This window comes from Rhinoraja longicauda, chromosome 3, assembly GCF_053455715.1.
Source record: "Rhinoraja longicauda isolate Sanriku21f chromosome 3, sRhiLon1.1, whole genome shotgun sequence".
Lineage (NCBI taxonomy): Eukaryota > Metazoa > Chordata > Chondrichthyes > Rajiformes > Arhynchobatidae > Rhinoraja > Rhinoraja longicauda.
The window spans coordinates 70805786-70811901 of record NC_135955.1 but is presented as its reverse complement, the minus strand read 5'-3'; positions in this window follow the sequence as shown (position 1 = coordinate 70811901).

Below are 6116 nucleotides of genomic sequence, written 5' to 3'. Positions count from 1 at the left end.
CATATACAAAAAAGAACACAAGACACATGACCCCAACACAAACGTCCATCACAGTGACTCCAAACACCCCCTCACTGTGATGGAGGCAACAAAACTTCCACTCTCTTCCCCACGCCCACGGACAGACAGCTCGTCCCCGACCGACCCGCACAGTCCCCGCAAGGGGATGGAAGTCCCCGCGGCCGAGCCGCACCAGGCGCTGAAACGTCCCGTGACCGAGCCGGGCGACGGAAGGCCCCGCGGCCGAGCCGTGCGCAGCTAAGTCGCGCGGCTGAGCCGCGCCGTGCGATGTTAAGGCCAGTGGCCGAGCTGCGCCGTGGGATGTTAGGCCCCGCGGCCAAGTCGCGCCGTGGGATGTTAGGCCCCGCGGCCAAGCCGCACCGGGCGATGTTAAGTCCAGCGGCCGAGCCGCACCAGCGATGAAAAGTCCTGCGCCCGAGCCATGCCGTGCGATGTTAGGCCCCGCGGCCGAGCCGCACCGGGCACTGTTAAGTCCAGCGGCCGAGCCGCACCAGCGATGTTAGGCCCCGCGGCTGAGCCGCGCCGGGCGATGTTAAGTCCAGCGACCGAGCCGCACCGGGCGATGGAAGGCCCCGCGGCCAAGCCGCACCAGGCGATGTTAAGTCCAGCGGCCGAGCCGCACCAGCGATGAAAAGTCCCGCGGCCGAGCGGCACCAGCGATGAAAAGTCCCGCGGCCGAGCCGCACCGGGCGATGTTAGGCCCCGCGGCCGAGCCGCGCCGGGCGATGTTGCGCCCCGCGGCCGAGCCGCACCGGGCACTTAAGTCCAGCGGCCGAGCCGCACCGGACGATGTTAAGTCCAGCGGCCGAGCCGCACCAGACGATGTTAAGTCCAGCGGCCGAGCCGCGCCGGGCGATGGAAGGCCCCGCGGCCGAGCCGCACCGGGCGATGGAAGGCCCCGCGGCCGAGCCGCACCCCGCACCGTGAGGAAGAGACCTAAAAGAGAAAGGTTTCCCCCACCCACACCACCACCCCCCACACATACACAACCAAAAAAAAAAAAAACCATCCCAACACCGACACACAACAAAAAAAAAGGAAAAAAGACGAACAGACTGTTAGCGAGCCGCAGCCGTTAGGCGCCGCCACTTCCCCTCTATACCATCACTGCTAATTCTGAAATGAATCTTTAACTAACTCGTAAATAATATAGACGATGTATGGTTGTTGCAGCAAAACTAGAATATCTAGATTTTGCCACAACTAGGAAGAAAACCAAAAACAAAAGGGTATAAAAGAAACAGACATTGGGAAAGCCTTTTTCTCAACTTTTTGTAAGTTTCATTTTTTTGAAAGATGAGCTTCGGTATTCTTTTATGATTTTGTGTATGTTTAATCTGAAGCGGGAGATGAATGCTGATAAGAATCCCTTGATATCAAGGCCTTACGTCATGGAAATAGGTATGTTCTCACCAGAGTAGACAAATGTATGTTAATTTGGTAAATCAATGGTACTGGCATGATATTTTGGTTATTGGTTTATTATTCTCTTGCACCGAGTGACACTAAAATTATGTTAATGACAAATTGATTCATGCAACCTCATTCTTTTTTGATTGCACCATCTTTATCCAGTTTGTTTGTTTGCTACAGTTCCCGGTCATGTTCGATCAAAACAAAAATGTCCAATGCTGAAGTTGACTACTCTCAAAGCTTTTGGAGTTAAAAGAAGACATAGCAGTTGTCATTTATGCATTGATTTGTAAATCTTATTGACTTCCACACCACGGAGGCACAAAGAACAGCACCAAGCTAGATTCCAACTTCATCCTGTTTCTGTCGGTATGATCTGCTTCTTTGGCATTTCCATTAAGTTGACAGTCTCAAACGCAGTTCAATAAAAAAAGTCCCTCATTAACTCCTGGAGGGAACCTGGTCAATTTTTAATCAATATTACTGTAACATGAGTTAAGAACAAACTTACTGGAAATTGCCTGTAGGTTGCAAAGTTCAAGATTTGTTTTACAATGTTGCAAATGGGAGGAGAAAAGTGAACCCAGAGAAATGGCCTTTTCAAATACCAATGGATGGAGGGGAATGTTAGTCAGTTTCTGATACTGAGTAGCATTTTAAATGTATTTTATCTAAATATATAAGTATACAACTTCAAACCAGATTATATAGATTTTGCACTGCAGTACTAAGTAACAAATAACATAGAACACTACAGTACCTACACAGGAACAGGCCCTTCGGCCCACAATGTCTGTGCCTAACATGCTGCCAACACCATCACATGTGCCTGTACTTAATCCATATTCTCCATTCCATGCAAATCCGTATGCCTTTCCAAGTCCCTTAAATGTCTGTCATATATGCCTCCATCACCACCCCATGCAGTGTTTTCCAGGCCCTCCATGTACAAAATTTGCCCCAAACGTCTCCTTTAAAAGTTGCCCCTCTCACCTTAAAGCTATTCCCTCTAGTATTTGATTTTGCTATCCTGGGAAATAGATTTTGACCATCTATCCTATTTTACCTCTCATAATTTTATATACTTCCATCAGTTCTCTCCTCAACCTCTGTTGCTCCAGAGGAAACAATCCAATTCTGTTGCTAATACCCTTAAATCCAGGCATTGTTGTGGTAAACCTCACCTGTATCCTTTCCAAAGCTCACATATTGTTCCTGTATTGGGGCGACCAGATCTGCATCCAATACTCTGAATAGGGCCTAACCCAAGTCTGATAAAGCTTCATCATGATTTGCTGACTCAATGTTCCGACCAATGAAGGCAACCATATATATTTCTTCTTTACCGCTCTACGTAAGTTGCTACTTTCAGGGAGTTAGGACTTGCACACCAAGATTCCTTGGTGCATCAATGCTGTTAAGGAACTTGCTATTTTACCATTTGCCATTTATATTTGTCCTCCCAAAGTGCAACAACCCACATTTGCTTAGATTAAACTCCATGTGTCATTTTTCTGCCCATTTCTGTAGCTGATCTATATCTTGCTGTGTACTTTGAGAGCCTTCCTGAAAGTCCACAGACTTCAGTGACATACTAAATATCTTCAATTTTCTGAGCAAGTAAATGTGTTGATCAGCTTTCTGTGTGATTGCATTCATGAGCTGGGCCTTACTCAGATCTTCAGAGATATGCACACCCATGAACTTGAAGCTATTGACTCTCTCCAGCACCATCTCATTGAGAATACAGATTCATGGATCAACAATGAGTTCCTTGTTCTTCCTAACCTCAAGAGCAAGGTTGTTGTCCTGGCACCATTCAATCAGATTATTAATATCCCTCAACACTGACTCGTCATTACTGATATTCATCCAAATATGGTGCCATTGTCGACAAATGTAAAGATGGTATTGAAGGTATATCTGGCTACACAGTCATGGATATAGAAAGAGCAGAGCATGGTAGTGAGCACACAGGCTTGAGGTGCTCCTGTGTTGGTGGGCATCAAGGAGGAAGTGTTGTTGTCAATTCATATTATAGAACATCCCAAGAAGATTCACAGGGAAATTAACAAAAAATGATGAAGGAAGGGGAAAATAAGTTGGTAATATGGTTGTCAAGCCAACCTCAACATCAGCAAAATGAAGGACCTAGTTGTTGATTTCAGGAAGAGAGGAAAGTACACACCCAAATCAGTATCAATGACATAAATGTGGAGATGGTCAAGAGCTTCAACTTCGAGGCATTTATAGAGGTATATATATTATCAATTTGTCGTGGACCAATCACATTGAAGCAATGACCAAGAAAACATACCAACATCTCTACTTCCTCAGAAAACTCAGAAAGGAATTCAGCATGTCTCCAACAACTCTTACAACCTCTACAGACACACTGTAGAAAGCATCCTTTCAGGGTGTATCATAGCTTGGTTTAGAGACAGCTCCTCTCAAGACCTTAATAAATTGCAGTTGTGTATGTCGCAGTCATCACACAGACCAGCCTCCACATCACTGACTTTACGCTGCCTCAAGAAAGCAGTTAACATAATCAAGGACCTTTCTCACCCTGGTCATTCCCTTTTCTCCCGTCTCCCATCGGGCAGAAGATACAAAAGCTTGAAAACATGTACCACCAGAGTTAGGTTCTTCCTCACTGTTATGAAACTACTGAATGGTCTTCCTAGAAGGTAGGGTGTAATCCTGATCTTCTAATTTACCTCTTTGTAGACCTTGATCCTTTTCTCTGTAACTAATAACATTGTATTCTGAACTCTGGTATTTATTTTTGCACTGCCTGTTGTACTTGTGTATGGCTTAATTGTACTCATGATTTGACTGGTTAATACACAAACAAAGCTTTTCACTGTATCTCGGTAGAGTTGACAATAAACCAATGCCAATTAGAAACAATGACTGCAAACTTGAAGGATTAGAGTACTGTGTTCAGTTTTGGTCACCCTGTTATAGGAAAGATGTTGTTAAGCTGGAAAGAGTTCAGAGAAGATTTACAAGGATGCCCAGGACTCAAAGGCCTGAGTTATAGGGAGAGGTTGAACAGGCTAAGACTTTACTCCTTGGAGCACAGGAGAATGTGGTGTGATCTTATAGAGGTGTATAAAATCATGATGGGATTAGATATGATAAATGCACAGTCTTTTACCAAGCATAGGGGAACCAAGAACCATAGGTGCAAGGTGAGGGGGGTAAGATTTAATTGGAATCCAAGGGGCAACTTTTTAAAAAACACAATGGGTGGTGGGTGTAGGGAACAAACTGCCAGAGGTAATGGAGACAGGTAATATCACAATGTTTAAAAAAACATTTGGACAAGTACATGTGTAGGATTGGTTTAGAAGGATATGGGCCAAATGCAGGCAGGTGGGACTAGTGTAGATGGGCATGTGGGTTGGAAAGGGCAAGTTGGGCTGAAGGGCCTGTTTCCACAGTCTATGGATGAAATTACAAAGATAATGTAGACAAGACAACAGAGATAGGAAAGACGAGTATTTCAGAAAGCTCTACAGGCGAGACGGATAATTGTTGGATGGAAAAGGGAGAAAAGCGTATAAAAGCGAGGAAAGGTTGTTTAAGACAGAGAGATCATGAGGTTGGAGCAAACTATAGTGATAGGAAGGGCAAAAGTCAGAGTTGGGGAACTGAGAACTGGGAAAAGAAACCAAAGACAACCATACATAAGATTGTAAAATTATTTCTCGTCTTCATAAGGAAACATGGTTGCAAAAGAAATTGAAAAGCAAATGCTGGAAATCTTAAATGCAACCAAGAAATGCTGGAAAGTTCAATAATTCTGGTGGTATCTGTGGGGAGTGGATTTCAGGTTGATAACTTTTCTATAGCTGCAACAATATCTATTTTGTTGCTTGATCTGTCGGGTATTTTCAGCACTTTCTATTTTCATTTATTGTTGTGAATACCCAGAGATCATATGTGGGAAGGGCAATGAACCTGATGGCAAATCTAAAATGTTCGTGATACAGGAGGGCAATTACTTTCTCGTAAAATTCAGCTGCACTGAATTACAGTTTATCCAAAACTGGACGTCAGCCAATTGTAGAAAAATAGGTCTGAAAATGGCAAGCAGATTGAACTATGTCCTCAATAGATAACAGCGCCATATGACACAAAAATGGCGAAGATAATCGCTTCTCCTATACTTGCATGTAATGTATTCTCACAAGTGCTACCGAACCGTAAACCGTTTTAACATGTTCTAGGTAGAAGAATGAAATGCAGATGGGTTTACACTGATTTATGTAGGAAGGAACTGCAGATGCTGGTTTGACTGGTGCTACACTTCTCAAATTAGTTCTCCCCGTCACTCGACGGTTCATTTAAATGGAGTTCCTGTCAGCAACATCGACATGTACTCTATCCGCAGCTGCATGTTTTCCCACCAGCAAAGAAAATCGAAGATAGATTTCTCTAACTTCAAGTAACCCTTGCTCTCTCTCTCCACTCCCCACTCCCCACTCCCCACTCCCCACTCCCCACTCCCCACTCCCCCTTCCTAGTTCTCCGACTAGTGTGACTGTTCTCCTACATTAAATGTTATATCTGCATGCCTCGCCGGCACCTTCTCCTCGTGAGCATTTTCCTTGATACACATCCCCTTTGATGTCTCGTTTTCACACTTCCCTATCTCTGTCCTCCCTTCTCCC